The sequence below is a fragment of the Mirounga angustirostris genome, unplaced genomic scaffold (assembly GCF_029215605.1).
Source record: "Mirounga angustirostris isolate CCGP_5_RB_7025 unplaced genomic scaffold, mMirAng1.0.hap1 SCAF_7, whole genome shotgun sequence".
NCBI lineage: Eukaryota > Metazoa > Chordata > Mammalia > Carnivora > Phocidae > Mirounga > Mirounga angustirostris.
This window is the reverse complement of record NW_026991715.1, coordinates 20,418,933-20,436,416: the sequence shown is the minus strand read 5'-3', so window position 1 is coordinate 20,436,416 and position 17,484 is coordinate 20,418,933. Positions and strand designations below refer to the sequence as shown.

The 17,484-nt window shown below is 44.9% G+C and overlaps 1 protein-coding gene across 9 annotated transcripts in view; it reads left to right on the top strand.

The window, feature by feature from the left end:
* The window catches only part of ZNF608 (zinc finger protein 608), a 112,584-nt gene that overhangs the window by 70,987 nt on the left and 24,113 nt on the right, over positions 1 to 17,484 (top strand). The gene's annotated exons all lie outside the window — the stretch shown is intronic.

The window sequence follows — 17,484 nt, the reverse complement described above, 5'->3', positions numbered from 1 at the left end:
CCTCTCCCCATGTGGCTCGAGCCCATGGTGGCACTCAGAGGGAGTATGTGTGGGTTTCGTGCTTCTGTCAGTCGAGTCAGTAGGTGACAGGCAGTAAGCCGAAGGGAACGTTTTTGTATTCTTAACCGTGTTATCTTTGGGGCTCCTGGGTGGCTCAGTCGGTTAAGCGTCTGCCTTCGGCTCAGGTCATGATCCCAGCGTCCTGGGATCGAGCCCCACATCGGGCTCCCTGCTCAGCGGGAAGCCTGCTTCTCCCTCTCCCACTCCCCCTGCTTGTGTTCTCTCTTTCGCTGTGTCTCTCTCTGTGAAATTGATAAATAAAATCTTAAAAAAAAAAGAGAGAGAAGGGACGCCTGGGTGGCTCAGTTGTTAAGCGCCTGCCTTCAGCTCAGGTCATGATCCCGGAGTCCTGGGATCTAGCCCCGCACTGGGCTCCCTGCTCTGCGGGAAGCCTGCTTCTCCCTCTCTCACTCCCCCTGCTTGTGTTCCCTCCCTCGCTGTGTCTCTCTCTGTCAAATAAATAAATTTTAAAAATCTTAAAAAAAAAAAAAAGTGTTATCTTTGAGGAGCAGTTTGTAATGCCAGAGTAGAAAGAAAGAAGCCTCTTTCAGATGGCCGGCTTAATGCAGGCAAAGCTGCTAATTTGTTTTCACCTTGGAGGAGTTTTAGAGCCTTGGCCTCCCTGGCCGTCACCCGCTCACCGTGGAATTGTTTTCCTGCTCCTTTCTCTGAGTCTCCTGCCCTGCAGCGGGAGAAGCTGGATGTTTGCAGAACCGGGAGCACCAGAGTAGAGTCTTCTTTTGCAGACAGGCATGGAGATTGGTGGCCGGGGACTTTTCTGACTTATTGGCGTGCTCTTGAGAAAATACACCAACCCCTATTCATATCTGAGGGCAACGCAACCACAGAACCTCCCGTGGGAAGGTGACCTGGAGTCCAGTCACTTCACCATTACGGGAAGAGGAGCGTCAAAGCGAAAGTCTTGCCCACTCTCCTGGGCACAGCCCTGCCTGAGGTAGACTGCATGCAGAGAAAATGCACATGGCACCTACCACGTAGCCTCCAGAAATGTGGGATTCCCAGCTGCAGCAGACCCTAGCCCTGGCTTTGCCCACCAGTTCGAGATGGGATCACGGGAACCAAGATGGCAGCCCACTGTGGTGGGGATGGCAGTCCCGGGATGTCCCTTCCGGCCTCTGGTTAGGCCCCCCGCCTGTGTAGGCCACATTTACGGGAACTTGCCAGTGGCCACTTGTAGGGGGAATATAGAAAAAGAAACTCTAGTCCGTGGGTTGTTTGTGTGCTCTGGGTCAGAACTTTCATTATTATGTAGATTTCCACAGTGAATCAGATTAATTTTCGTCTTTTACAGTTCACTGAGATTTTGTCCCAAAGTGGAGGCGTTTGGGTACTGAGAGCTGGAGTTTTAAAATTTCTTGGTAATGCCTGGATCAACACTCTAGGAATTGCTTCTTTGCCAGCTTTCTTCCTTTCTGGCAATGGCAAATGCATGAATAAAGCCTTCTTTGAAGCTTTAAGGCATACAATAGGCTAAGAACTCTCTAATTGAACTTTACAAGCTGAAGGGGCTGACTTATGTGCAGCATTTGAGCAAACTTCTAGTCCCCGCAATTTAGTAAGGGTTAGCTGCCAAAAGCCATGTAAGGCTTTATTTGATCCATTTATGAATAAAGAGCCTGCAGTAAATTCATTACCATATATTGGGGCTAATAAAATCTAGCAGGATGAGAATGGCCTTTGGGTTCATCTGTAGAGGGGAATCAGGACAGAGCTGATTCCTGGTTTCGGAGCGTTTCCTGGCCCCAGGGCCTTCCGCAGTGCTGGGGGAAGGATGGTGTTCATGCTCCATGTCCATCTAAGAGGCATTTGAGCCAGCTTTTGGCTCTGCGACTGCTGGACGGCTTTGCTTTATTGATCATAATAAGCTGTTCTGTCTTATTAAAGTTGCATCATGGAGTCTGGTTTTTAGGAGCCCTGTTGAGAATTAGTTGCAGAAGAAGTGATTTGCTTGTATTTTCCGACAGTTAACAGGCCAAGCAGATGGGGGAGCGGACCTGGGCTAGCTGGGTTGGCTGCCTGCCACTCTTCCATGAATTTTGATTTTCACGGATATGTAATAGTTTTTTGTTCCCCCTTTTTGGAAGTTCTTGCCTATGAGCCTCGAGAAAAGGAATCCTTGGTTTCCTGTCGAATGCCCCCTTGTAAGCGGACATTGCTGCAGGGCGTCTCACGGACCCTGTGTTGTGTGCGTTAGATCGGGATCCCATAGACTCCACGTTGGGTGCAAGAGGAGAGCACCAGCTCTTTAGCAAAAATGGATTTCATCTGCACTCTGCCTTGCATTTTCAGGTGCTGCTCTTTTTCCAGGCTGTGGTCACCAACATACTGAATGAATACACAGAAGAAAGTGTGTTCGGCTTCTGTTTTCGAAAAAGGCATTTGTATAGAAACGTAAAATACGCCAGAGCAGCATTTGGCTGAAGAAGAAGGTCTGAGTTCCTCCTCAAAGTCCGTTCCAAAAACTTGTTTTATTAAATATATGTAAGATGCAAAAAGACAAAGACAAAACCAAAATAAACCCCATAGGCAAAAATGCTATTTCAAACGTGTATACGGTAGAAAGGACAACGTGAAAGCGAATGTGTATTTCTTACCACCTCCATGGAGAAATAGAACATGTCCGTTTCAGGACCTTTGAAAACCTGGTGTGCCCCTGCCTTCATCCCACTCTGCTGCTTACGCTCTCTGTGAAACCACTAACCTGCATTTTGTGGGGTTTTTTGTTTCCACGTGTTACCGCATCCCTCTGAGTCCCTACGTAAGCACCTTGTTTGTCCTGCATGTTTTGAACTTCATATAAATGCATATACGGTACTTCTCTCAACTCGGTGTTTCCCCTCAGCACTGAGCTCTGGTTCATTTTCCCTGCTGGGTCAGGGTGTTTGAATAGACCATGATGATTTATCCATTCTTGTGCCCGTGGACTTTCGGATCACGGCCAGTTCTTTGTAATTTCAAACACTTGTAGCTGCCTGTGAACATTCTTGTAACAGGTCTCTCGGTATCTAAGGCAGCGCTTAAACAAACCGATCTACTTTAAACACTATGCTGGCATTTTTTTGGTTTTGTTTTGTTTTAAGATTTATTTTGCCAAGAGGGCATGCCGCAAAATATTTCAGGTATCATCGATGGTAAGGTGACCCTTTATTACCCACTTCAAAGAAAGGCCCGTATTTACCCAGCAGTGTGAAGGAACAGAAGATTTGTGTCTCTGCTCTTTTGTGGTCCAGAGAAAAGTGCTGGCTGCCGTGAAATGCATTTCATTAATGTTTGTTGAAATAGCTTCAAGAGTCAAATGGAATGTTAAGATGGAAAAGATACGCGAGAAGTGCCTGCTTTGTCTCCACGGGCTGCCTTCACCTCTCCTCCCTGAGTTGATGGAGTGTTGCTTGTTTGCACGGGCTGCTAGGTGTTCTGGCTGCTTCTTCCATGGTGTTCCCCAGCGGCCTTGCACGGCGTGTCTTCAACCTCATGCAAAGCCGAGAACACACTAGGTTCTCCAGAACGGAGTAGCAGTCTTCTAACGTGTCTTCTAGGAGAAGGCGTGTTGAATAAGTAGAACTGAACGTGTCTTCTGTAGCCTTGTCTGGCTGCCCGCGGGCCTTTGCGTTGCCTTTCTCTCCGCGCAGAGCCCTGGCTCCCAGAGCTCCCGCGTGCTCACGTCTTTGCGGTCTTGGTTCAGTTCTTACCTCCCCAGAAAGACATTCTTTGACTCCCATCCTCAGACTAGCTTTTCTCCCATCACTTTCCTAGCCCTTATACTGCTTTATTTATTTTTTCAGGGACTTAGTACCTAAAATTATAGTTGCTTCCTTGGCTGTGACCTTTTTTTTTTTTTTTTTAAAGATTTTATTTATTTGAGAGAGAGAGCAGAAGCAGGGGGAGCATCAGGCAGAGGGAGAAGCAGACTCCCTGCTGAGCAAGGAGCCTGATGCAGGGCTCGATCCCAGGACCCTGGGATCATGACCTGAGCCAAAGGCAGATGCTTAACCGACTGAGCCACCCAGGCACCCTGGCTGTTACCTGTTTTATCCCATGTGTCATACGAGCCCAGAGTCTGTCTATAGTGCCTAGTGCTCAGAAAGGGGGGAAAATGGATTGAGGAAAGGATTTTTTCTTAAATAATGGATAGATTAAGGATATTTCTTTTGTTGTTGTTATTGTTCTTCTTCTTTTTTTTTGGAAAAGATTTTATCCATTTATTTGAGAGAGAGAGAGGGAGAAGCTCAGCAGGGAGTCCAGGGCAGGACTCTATCCCAGGACCCGGGGATCATGATCTGAGCCGAAGACAGACGCTTAACCGACTGAGCCACCTAGGCGCCCCAGATTAAGGGTATTTCTAAGTAAAAGATGGCTGTGGCGTTTACATGTATGCTTGCTAGAGGCTTTTAAGTAAGTCATCAAATTCTTTCGGCCTTGTTATTTTTCTCCTCTGTGAAATGGGGTTATGGATGTAGTAAGTATAAAACATTAGTAGACATAAAATTCCTTTTTAAGCAAGGGGAAGGATGTGTTGCTGACATGACATAAACTGCCCCAGACTGTGTAATCGCCCAAAGGTGGTTGAAGGGAACTGGGTTTGAAAAGCTTTCAGAATTTTCCTGTAGGAAAACAACAGTCTTCAAAGAGGAAAGTACCAGTCAGGTTGGAAGGCTCCAGAAGACTTTATTTCTCTCCGACCTATATGACTCCCAAGTCAGCTTCGGTAATTTCACATGGAGAATCTGCGCACTTTTGAATGCTAGGTGCACCTAGCTGACATGCCCTGGAAACTTACTAAAAGCATTTGTAGTTTCCTCTCTACTGGTAGGTATTCAGTTTTGTAAATTTTACCCCTGCTGATACTTTGTAATCTCCTATTATTTTGTCTAGGTATATTAGTCCTCTGACCAGCTGAGTTGCAGTATCCTTCAGAGGAGGGACTGTTTTGTTTTGTGATTTGTGATTGTATTGGACAAACAGTCATGTGCCAGGCAGAGAAAGGCTGTTTGGATAAAAGGTTACTAAGTCATTTAAATACTTTGTATTAACCTCCGAGTCTACTAGACCCTTTCTCCTCAACCCAGACTGCACCTTAAAATCATCTTAGGGGGGCACCTGGGTGGTTCAGCCAGTAGGCGTCTGCCTTCGGCTCAGGTCATGATCTCAGGGTCCTGGGATCGAGCCCCGCATCGGGCTCCTTGCTCAGCGGGAAGCCTGCTTCTCCCTCTCCCACTCCCCTTGCTTGTGTTCCCTCTCTCGCTGTGTCTCTCTCCGTCAAATAAATAAATAAAATCTTTAAAAAAATAAAAAATAAAAAATAAAATCATCTTAGGAACTTGGGGAAAAATGCCATGGCTCAGGCCCCACATCCAGATAGTCCAATTCATTTGGTTTAGGTTGGAGTCTAGCACTGTTTTTTTGGGTGCGTTAGTTTCTTTGTGACTCTTGAGGTTATTCTGATCAGCAGGGAGTGCGGAGAACCACTTGAAGAGAGGATTTGTTTACAAACATAGCTGTGTCCAGGACTCACCCTGGGAAGTGAGGATACACTGACGCTTGGCGCCCACTCTCAATGGTTCAAGTTTGAAGTAGGATGGGCCTCAGGATTTTGACACAGTTTCCTCCCGTGATGCTAATGCGGCTCAGTTTTTGAACCATTGCGCTCAGCTGTGGGCTGCTTGAACCCAGAGCCGACACAGAAAGGCCTGCATAGTTTTGCCTGTTGGTACAACTTACCTGGAATGCTTCCTAAAATGCAGATTCCCGGGCCCCACCCCACAATCTCCAGAGGAATGGTTGGGGAACCCCATACTCCACCGTGATCTTTTTTTTTTTTAAAAAAAGATTTTATTTATTTGAGACAGAGAGAATGAGAGACAGAGAGCATGAGAGGGAGGAGGGTCAGAGGGAGAAGCAGACTCCCTGCCGAGCAGGGAGCCCGATGCGGGACTCGATCCTGGGACTCCAGGATCATGACCTGAGCCGAAGGCAGTCGCTTAACCAACTGAGCCACCCAGGCGCTCGATCTTTTTACGATCGTGCACGTTTGGGAGGCCTGGCTCAAGCCCAGTCAGTATTGCTTTTTCCTCTAATGGTTGTGGGTGAATTTTCTCTTAATGTGCTTGGTTTGCCTCTGAGCAGAGAAGCCAGTTAAAAGCCTTTCAGATTTAGGAGAATATATACAAGCAGCAAAATGTATCAGTTAATGACGTTTCAGGGGACAGTTATAATTGCTTTTTTCTGTAGTTAAATGATACTAAAGTACAGGCTGCATAAATCCTTGAAATAAAAAGCCTGTTCAGAGATAAACATTTGATCATAGGTGTTCGGCAGAGCGTCACCTATTTGTTATAACATGTAGGGATATCATAGGTGGTAATTAAAAGCCAAAACCAATGAAAAGACAGTGTTCTTGTACTTGAAGATCTTCTTCTCTTCCCTGCACCCAGACTTCTTTTTTTTTTTTTAAATTTGGGGCTGTTACCTGGTTTATGTTTTGCTCTGTTTTCGTGATTTTAGTCTCGTGGAGATACTCAAATGTAGCATTCTCTTAAAATAGATCTAGCAAAGGTGAAAAGACAAGAGCTGTTGGACAGTATCGATTGGATTCAATTATGTGCCTAGCGTTATGTGAGCCACTAGGAAAGAGATTAAAAGTACCAGATTGTGCCTTGTGCTTTGTGGATTAAATAGGCATGTTTTGCAGTGTCTGAATAATGTACAACCTGTGTAATCTACCAACTGGTTTATCACTTGCGATCATGAAGAGTAGCAGCTGTGTGTTAATATTCTACATTGTACTATCCGGTGTTTCTAGTCATTTATAAGAGGGTTTCCGTCATTTGTAGGCAAAAGATCCCCGTCCCCTCCTGTGAGTTAAGAGTTGGGAGCTTAATGAGGTCAACTTCATGGCGAATCCACTGGAAAGAGCTTGAAAGGGTGAACGAAGTTTGCTCAGTGGTGCCTGGCGAGCACAGTGGGGGGAGTGTCATGACTTCCGGGGGTGGCGGTCAGGTCCCCGTCACTGGATGGCGGCTCCAGAAATTTATAGTTGCATATGCCCGATCTCTCATGTTCTGTTTTTTCCGTCGTGTGGGAAGGCAGCTCATTACACTTACCCTTTCTTCTTAGTTTCTTCTCAGAGAGTCACCGAAATTTAGTAGGACCTTATTGCTGTACTAACTACAAGCCCATGATAAACAACTGGGTTTCCTACTTGTTTCTGATGAAAGAACTTTTTAGGAGATGGGTTTGTTTTCTCTGGGTTGGAAAACAATGAACAACCTTTAAGATCTGAGATTTTTTTTTTTTTGCCTTTTAGCATTGGAGATGCTAACATCAAAAGGCTGTTCCTTCAAAGAACTTCATGTTGCTATTTAAGTGGTAATTACTTTTCTCCTGGGTTAGCTCTGGGCTTGGTGAATTTAACTGGCTCAAGTATTTTTATTTTATATTGTTGGTACGATAAGATGAGGGTCTGAATCAAAAAAGAACCCACTAAATTCTGATTAGGAGGACAGTTGAATACCTAGATTGAGCATTTGTTCCAGTGTTACTTGGGAAAAATCATAAACTATGCTCCATTTTAAATAAGTGAATGATCCTTTCCCTTTCTATTATTGTCTATTTTGCACACGTTTCCTTTAGTATCTAGAGACCATTTTCCCAGTGAGTAGAGCCTACTGATACAATTAAGCGCTGTTTGATTCATTCTTTAGAGAGTTATTATTTTCATGGAGGAAGAGTATTAAAATCATATTTTTAAAAAAGTGCTAGGAAACCGAATCACAATATTTAGGGGTCAGGCATGGCACGGTTATTTAAAAAACCAAAAAGCCTTTCCCCCATATTTCTGATGTGCACCAGGATTGGGAACCATGGACACAGACCAATTCTGCATTTCACTTTTGGTGAGAAAGAAAGAAATCAATGAATTTATTTATTTATTATTATTATTTTTTTAGATATTTATTTGAGAGAGAGAGAATGAAGAGAAAGAGAGCATGAGAGAGGGGGGAGGGTGAGAGGGAGAAGTAGACTCCCCGCTGAGCAGGGAGCCCGAAGTGGGGCTTGATCCCGGTACTCCAGGATCATGACCTGAGCTGAATGCAGTCACTTAACCAACTAAGCCACCCAGGCGCCCTCAACGAATTTATTTAATGAGGTGCCTATTAATATTTTATGCTGTATCTCTCTGTAGAGTTTTTAGGGGAGAGAAAGTGTCTTTTAATAATTTTGCTGGGTAATTTCTTGACTGATCATCTGATCCTTTCTTTCTCTATAGAATTGGGTCCCGGCGAAGACCCATTACCTATTCTGTGCCCGGGGACAATACGATGCATCTGTTTTTTAACAACAAAAATAAAACCCGATTTCTGTCTCCTTATAAAATGCTGTTGGTTAAGGAAAAAGATAAATCTGACTCTGGAGGGACTGGGTGGAGACGTTGAGGTTGAACGTTGAACATCGAAGGCTGGAAATGGGTTGTGTTGTGATCACCACGTGCCACAGCCCTTATTAGAAACTTAATGCGGGATGGGATTTGTTTTTGTGGTTTCGAATGACTCTTTGGTTATGGGAAGTTATTTAAAACCCCAGGCGGCAAGGTGCACCCTGGCAAGTCACCAATCTCAGAATTGATGGTGAGACATACAGGCAGAAAAAGACTTACTTTCCTGGGCTTCTCTTTACATTGCATTTCTCTCCGTCCCGCCCCATCCCCACCGGCCCTTTAGTTAGAGCTTCCTTTGAATATTTTATTATCTACTTGGTTTATAATCAAGACCACCCACCTGATTTTAGCCTGCTGACTTCTTTCCCTGCCTTTTTATTCCTTCAAGCGCACAGTGCATGTGTATTCATGTTTTTGCTTTCCATTCACGGAGATCTCCAGCTGGGAAAATATAGTGTGTACAATATTCTCTGCCTTCAGCTGACATTGCTCATAAATTGCAACAGAAACACTGCTATCAGCCCCTTAATAGCAGGTAGAATACAGCTCTACATATCAAGTCTCAGCAGGATACAGAAACTATGGTTACCAAATTTCCAAAGGAGAAGGAAGAGGTGGGGGTAGAAAGTTTTCTCTCTAAGAATAACCGAAACAACACTGAAAATTGATTCACTGAAAGCAGCTTTTTGAAGAAGGCTCATAAGGGCTGACTCAGTGGTTACTCTGCTGTCACTTTTTGCTGAATTGTTATTTTTGAAGACCTCACAAGAGGTGTTTGCGGGAGAGCAGTGTGGAAGAGGCTGGCTTCTTTGCTTCTCTTTCTGGCTGTCCATCTTTCTTTTTGTTATCCTTTTAAAAGAAAAGGCCTGCGATACACCTAATGAAAAGCCCTAGTTACCTCTAATTCTACTATGGGGTGATGAGGTGGAGTTAGAAATGACCCTTAGACACACACCCACCCTCGCCAATGCCCGTGTCCCTGGCGGAAGAATCCTGCCTAGAACACTGGGAAAGCTAGCCTCGCCATTAGTCTTGGCTCTTAGCTACGATTTATTGTATCTTGCCTGGTGACCTGTCCAATTATTTGACTTCTGGTAAAAGAGCGCACAATTACATAGCATATCAAGATGTTAATATTTTAGGCTGTGATGTGAAAATGGGCACTCTTATTTATAGATCCGTTCTGTTAAAAGAAGGAGGAAAAAAAAAAAGAGGCAAGGAAAATAGATAGCAGCTCCAGTGTGAGAATTTCCAGTGCTTTAGCACATCGCTTTATCTTAGTGAGATTATATTAATATGTTGAAAAGCCCCCAGTTCCCCTCTATGAAGAAAGGATTGCCAGGCTCCATCATCTTTTGTGAGTCGCTGTAGCAGAGTCCAGCCTCTTGCCAGAAGAGATTAGTGCGGATGGTGAAATAATTCTTTCTCTTAAACCAAGTTAAGCTGTTGTATTAATGCTACTGTCCAAGGGCTCAGGCAGATGAAAAGTTCTCAGCGTCATTCCAGGCTCCTTGGTGACTTTTCCTAAAGGAATAGCCTAATGCCTCCTATCCCTACCTGCAGCCCCATCCCCCAGAATGTTGGAAAGCAATCAATCAAAATCCTTCTTCCCCATTTCTCTCCTTGAAAAACTCAACATGGTTTATGTATATCTTACTTTGTGTGATGCACATTTTCCTTTAAAGTCTGTGAGCCTAGTTGCTCTGATAAGAATCACCTTGGATGTTTGGAGTAGAGCTAAGAATCAGTATTTTTAATAAGCACTCAAGAGGATTTTTATCACCCAGGGAGTTTGGGGAAACATTAGAGTCGGATAGGCCTGGGTTTGAAACCCATATGTGCCATCTTCTAGGGGTGTGTGCGCCTCTGTGTGTGTGTGTGTGTGTGTGTGTATGTGTTTGAGTGAGAGAAGAGATTCACAGATTTCTCTGTAGTTCGGCCAGGAACCCACATCTGGAAATCTGCTCTGTATTTTCAGAAATGCAACCCTGATTCTTAACATTCAGAAAATGCCAGAGCCTCGAAGCCCATGGATTTTGCTGTCAGTAATGCTGCATTTGGATTGAGTATTGCTCGTTACCCACTCACTCCTGCCGGGTCCCTTGGCCATGGACCATGTCCATTAGGCCAGAAGGGTGTGATGACCCATTGCCATTCTGAGAACCCCGCCTCTTCCAAAGCAAAGACAGAGAACCCCTGGGGATGCAGCCCCTGCCTTTCAGGCATCCCACAGCTACTTTTTGAGCTTTGGGATAAAATGAAGCCAGTAGAACAAGAGGCTCTTGGTGCAAGTTTAGATAGACCTTATTTTGTCACGTGATTTCCGACAGCGCAGAGATGCGTTCCACTGGCAGGCGGTGTGTGTTGTTGGCAGTCCGGGGGTGGGGGGGTGGGGCGGTGGGGGCTTGGGGGTTGTAGGAGTCAGCAGACTCCTCCTCTGCCACTTGTTACCTCTCTTCTTAGCAGGGTCCTGTCCCAGGAAGCCTGTGGTCAGATTCACAAAGGTAAATGGGTAGAGCTTTGTCTGACTTCTCTCTTCCTCATTCTCAGTACACTCACTAAATGTGGCACTAAATGAATTGTGTTTTACCCCTTTGCCCTTTGCAGCAACAAGGAGTCTTCTGATTCGGTTTAATCCTTTTCTGTGCCATAAATGTGAGACACTCATCTTCAGCTGCCTTCCTAATTGGGCCAAGAAATTTAGGATTGATTACATGAAAAGGCCAAGTCCCTGGTTCCTGTGTTACCTACCACAGGACTTGGGTTATTGCGCAGTGCTCTGGCTCCTTCTTTATCCAGACCTCAAAGAAGCCTTTTCTTGACTACCCTCTCTTCTCCAGAGCCAATTTTTATCACTTGGGTGTGTGTTAGTCTCATTGGAGCAAAGTTCTGCAATGGCCCCGGGCTCCGTGACTGGCTTTTAAGGGAGCCTCTTGCTCGCTGGAGAAGCATCGAGAGGCCATTGTGACTGCCATCCTAGCTGCTACCTACCTACGCTGGGTGCTGCTGTCTGGACCCCCAGGATCCCTGGAAGAGAAGACAGTGAGAGACCTAGCTGTGGTTTTGGCTCCCTCCTCCCTTGTCGAGGGACCTGGGATCCACCATTTAATCTCTGGGCTTCAGTTACTTCTTCCTGAAGAGAGCAAGTTTTGAATAAGTGATCGCTAAGATTCTTTTGTGCTTGAAAATAACATGATTTGTTTGTTTCTTTGTTTTGGAGGGAATTCAGGACATGATATGATGAAGTTTATTTTGTCAGTTGTGTACCTTGTCATTTAAATTTGGCGCCCTGACAAATCAGTGCAAGAGGAGAACCCCTTGCATTGAGGGCCAGGTGTGTATGCCCTGGTGTCTTCTACTTGGGGACACTGGGTAATTGTCACAGACTGGAGCCAGGTCCCTTGGGTCCCACTGTAGTGTCACAGCTTCCTGCCCTTGTGACCTTGGGATGTAACTTATTGCCTCTTATGCATCAGCCCATCATTTGTAAAATGGGGAGAATAGAGTACCCTCCTTACTGGGGTGTTAGAAAGCCTGTTACAAGACATTTCAGATAGTGCCCAACACCCAGCATTAAATGCACCTCTCAATGGACACACATACCCAAGCGCCATTCCCAGTGTTGTAGTATTTTTTTCTAGGCAAAGACAGGAATGCTCTTCGTTAGCCCGCCAACACGTTCTCTATAGTTTGAGATTCCAGTCTACAAGATGGGCAGACCCTCCTACTAGGAGATATTCCTCCAGTTATTCACAGTGTGTTAACACTGCCGTGAGCATCCTCTCTGACAGCCACATCAAGCTAGCAGGTGTCTGGACTGCAGGTCCTTCCAACAAAGGTGATATGAGGGGAGGGGGAAGCCATGGTCAGACAGGGACCATGTCTCTCAGGATCTGCAGTGAACAAACCCTCCTTCCCCAGGAGCCCAGTTTCCCTGCTGGTCAGAAGCAGCTCTCCTCTGGGGTCACCTAGAATGTAAACAACAGGAAGAGGTGATGGGGAACAGTGCTTCATGTGTAAATGCTTTGTGAAAAATATTTATTGCCTCCTCCCCAGCCCCCAAACCCATCTTCGTAAATTTCTTTCTTTTATTTCCTTTATGTAATGACTGTGGTTAAGTGCATTTTAAGTAGAAGTTATTTTGAAGGATTGATCCTCTGTACCTCATGCATTCAGGGATCAGGCAATTCATTTTTGCTTTCAATTGAATTGCTAATTTATAATAAGTAAGTGGAAATTTGCATCTTTATAATCTCCTGTTCCAGAGGACACATGCTGCATCTGTATTAACTGTATTTACCCGTGTATGGGTGGCTGGCATTTACGCTGTTACTATTACGGCCCGATTTTTTTTTTTTCTTTCTTAGCATGACTATTTAAAAAAAAAATTTTTTTTTTAGTGTTCTTTTGTTCTACTTTGTAGAATATTTACGTGCAAACTGTGACTTACACGTATTTACTAAGTTTCTTTTTTAAAAAAAAAAAAAAGCCTTAACGTAACACTAGACTAACCTAATGCACTGGAATAACAGTTTGTTGTACAGATTAAAACCCATACAACACGGGGCGCCTGGGTGGCTCAGTGGGTTCAGTGTCTGCCTTCAGCTCAGGTCACGATCCCAGGGTGCTGGGATCGAGCCCCGCATCAGCAGAGAGCCTGCTTCTCCCTCTCCCTCTGCTGCTCCCTTTGCTTGTGCTCATTCTCTCTGTGTCAAATAAATAAAGTCTTAAAAAAAAAAAAAAAAAAGAGTTACCAGGCTTCTGGGAGAAAAAAGTGCCTCTTGTCTACATCGTGAAGGCAACTGTATTGAAATAGTGTCCTTTTCCTGTCTTTCCCCTGGCTGAGGAGCCTAGTAGCTTGAAGATCTATGACGCTTTTTAAAATAAACTAATCTATCTGTATTATGGGGAGAGCATGAGACACTGAAAAGCACACTGACAAAGACAGTTCTGCGTCTGGCACCAGGAAAGCCCCTATTAAAAGTCACGGGCCACGTGTTGAGGACCAGTGACTCCTACTTCCGGTTAGAACTAGTTTCCAGTCCCAGCACCACTTCCAGGAGCACCTACCTGGAAGGCAGGTGGGATAATCCCCGGCCAGCAAGGATCGCAACAGAAAAACAGCACTTGGAACATCACCGGAGGTTTCCACTGTTCGTCGTCATGAACGCGTAACGTGGGATTTGCATTGCTGAGCAATCAGTGAGATAATTTTCTATCTCCTTGAAATCAATTTCTGGTGATCACACATGCAGATGGGAAAACCGTGGCTTTGAAGATTTACATTCAGCAAATAAAATTTACGTTCCCTGAAAGGCAAAGAAGGCTGTCATTTCATGCTTCCTAACCTTCATTGTCTATTTCCCTTTGGTACACACACTCAGGCATGCACAGCCCAGGACGCTCTGTCAACTTTGTTTTATAAAAGCTCTGTTTTTTTTATTGCCTTTATCTATTACATCTGTAAAATTTATTTAAGCAATGACAGATCTGTCTTTGGGGCCCCAGAGTCCGGGAGAATCACTGCCAGCAGCCTATTGGGAGGAGATTTGTGGGATATGACTGTTCATTAAATTGCAAGGAGTAGTGGGAGAGGCCAGCGGCCCGCATCTGCCGTGGCTGGGCGGTTATGGTCTGTGTTTAGAGCTTCTACATCAGGTGAGCGACAAATGTACCTCATCAATTGCTTTCGTACTAGTTCAATAAAAGTCGATGGCTTTTGAAATTCTAGAGGAAGGTTCCAGGCTCCTTTAACTTGCAAGAGTGCTTACTTCACAAAAATCTCCGATAAAAAACAGAAGATAGATCAAAACCAAATTGTTCACATTTATGTTACTACCAATTATTTTGAAAACGGCAAGAATCGGGACGCCTGGGTGGCTCAGCCGGTTAAGCGTCTGCCTTCGGCTCAGGTCATGATCTCAGGGTCCTGGGATCAAGTCCCGCGTCGGGCATCCTGCTCAGTGGGGAGCCTGCATCTCCCTCTCCCTCTGCCACTCCCTCTGCTTGTGCTCTCTCTGTGTGTCTCTCTCTCTGACAAATAAATAAGTAAAGTCTTTTAAAAAAAAAAACAAACGGCAAGAATCGACTGAGATGGGCTCCTTCACTTGGGAGGGATTGGAATCAGGGGACAGATAATCATCACCATTGCAATTTCACTTCTGTCTTTTGATTTGTGTACATAACAATAACACAGGGGCTCTTCTACACTTTTATTCATTTCAATATTTCATTTGCCTTTAAAAAAAAAAAGAAAAGATATCTATTGAGCACCTGCTCTTTGCCAGGCACTTTGAAAGACGTGGTGCGGAGTCTCCTACCAAGGCTGACAGGTAAAAATCCGGCATCCTGAATGTCACATACCTCCTGCAGTAGAAGTATCTACAGGAGCAGTCAGGCTTCCTCAGGACTTTCTCAGGTTCTGACCAGGACTCAGACTCCAAAGCATAAGGCAGGCCCGGTTCTCCCTGCAGAAGGCAGTAGGAAAGCATGAAGCCTGAAGTAGCCTGTTGGGTGCAGGGTACATTGAAAGTCACTCTGAGGTGTTGTGAGGCGGAGGAAGGGTGAGTGGTAACGGTGGAAAGGTAACCAGGGCCTGACTGTGGATGAAGAGGAGGGGATAGAGGCAGGAATTTTAATGGGAGTCCAAAGAGTCACATCTTGGTGACCAGTTAGGTGTGAGTGCTTAAACAGAAGGAGAGGTCTGGGATTGTGAATTGTGACCCCCTTGAAACAACATACAAAATGATAAGTTAGAACTGTAGTCTAGAATTATCCCTCAGTTTCATACTTCAGATTCCAGGTGCCCTGCTTTCCCCAGACCCCTGTTTTCTCTGACATTGTCACATTATGGGAAAGAAGAATAGCATTTCCACAAATTAAGGTCTATAACCTTAGACCTTTAGAGTGCTGGTAGATTGTTAACACCCGATTCTGGGGTGGGGGGTGTGTGGGGGGGAACCCTGATTTGTAGTGTTTGCTGTTTTCTGTGGTGTATATATTCTCACCCTGGTCAGCTCTGAGCTTCCGATGTGAGGTTCCTGACGGTGGGGCCAGGAAGAGATGTGCCATCCAGAGCACGTAACTCCAAGCACACCACCGGTCTTCACCTAGGCGGCCTTGCTTACCTCAAGGGCCCCCATCCACACACATGCAGTGCCTTCATGAAATTGTCTTACCTATGAACTTAGGTTTAGGTAACCTTACACAATGCATTTAGGAGCATGGTATCAGAAGTCAGACCGCCTGTGTTCAAATCTCTTGACTTTCCAACCCGGGCAAGTCCGTCAGTTAAGCCATCTTGCAGTTATTTTGCTCATCAGTAAAATAGTAATAATCATGAACCTGGAAGGCGCCTGAGAAGTAAATGAGGTCATCTGTGTCAAAACACTTCTTGTGGCCGACAGAAAATCATGCTCTCAGGGGCGCCTGGGTGGCTCAGTTGGTTAAGCATCTGCTTTTGGCTCAGGTCATGATCTTGGGGTTCTGGGATCGAGTCCCGCAACGAGCTCCTTGTTCAGTGGGGAGCCTGCTTCTCCCTCTCCCTCTGCCCCTTCTCCCTGCTTGTGCTCTCTCTCTGTCAAATAAATAAATTAAATTAAATTAAAAAAAGAAAATCAAGCACTCAATCAGTATTCCTTATTTTCTGTCTTTACTCCCTGGGGTCAGTAACACACGTTAACTACCTGTGGTGTAAAATTTATTAGTTTTGAATTGCCTTCTTTGAAGCTTTAGAGGGGACCTCCTGTTCTACTCTGTCAAGATTCATTCAGTCTAGAGTTGAGTTTGTCCACAGGTTGAAACGTTTTAGTGGATCCCTATTTTGTCCGCTAGCAGGTTCCGTCTTCATTGACTTGAGACTTAACCTTTGTAATCCGTCTTAACGTACAGCAGTTAGTTGCTTGAATACTGTAGTTGGTTTTCTCCACGTCTTTTCCGAACTTATTTCTGGGCTATACGAAGTAGGAATACACAAGGAAGTTCTTTTATTATAAGAACAGGCTACACGTTCAGTTTTGTCTTGAATGGCCCACACAACTTTTTTGGCCATGATAGCACATGATATTTAGGAGTTTAATGTGCTTTGGTGGTGCATTCTTACTGAATTAGAAAATTCTGATTTTCCTTAGTATTAAAGTTGAGTTGAACTGAATGAAACCAGAAAATGTAGTCCTTTGCAGCAAGACACCTTATTAGGACTGAAAGCACAGTTTGCTCTCTTAACTACCACCTTTTGCTCTCTTAACTACCACCTTTTCAGGAAGCTGATCAAATCTGGAATTACATTCATATATCTTGGAGTTAGTATACCGTCAAACACACAAATGGAGCAGAATGTAATTGAAAAATGGCTTTCTAGTCACTCATTTGGAAAAGTATGTACTAATTTATATGTACTAATTCAGATACAGGGATGTACTAAATAAAATAGCATAATCAATCTTTTGGCTAAATGTGGTAGGATTTTGTAGCTGAAAATTTTTCTTTTTTTTTTTTTTTTAAGATTTTATTTATCTGTTTGTCAGAGAGAGAGTGTACAAGCAGGGTGTAGGAGCAGAGGCAGAGGGAGAAGCAGACTCCCCACTGAGCAAGGAGCCAATGTGGGACTCGATCCCAGGACCCCGGGATCATGACCTGAGCTGAAGGCAGATGCTTAACCGACTGAACCACCCAGGCGTCCTTTCTTAAGCAAAAAATGCTCAGTGAGAACCCAAGCCATTTGGTTTCTGTGTCCCCCCCGCCCCCCCCCCCCCCCAGTATCCATGAAATAGGACTTCCGAAAAGTCATCACGTGATCTCACCTTCAGAGCGTTCGGTTTGTAGCCTGTTGTTCAAAACTTTCAACAAGTGTTGTGGGGCCCTTGCTGTGGGGCTGGCCTGTCTGGTCACCCATCACCCGGGCCCGTTGACAAGCAGATGAGGCGCTCCGATGTTTCACCTCTGCCTGGCCCCCACCTTCCCCCCCGCCT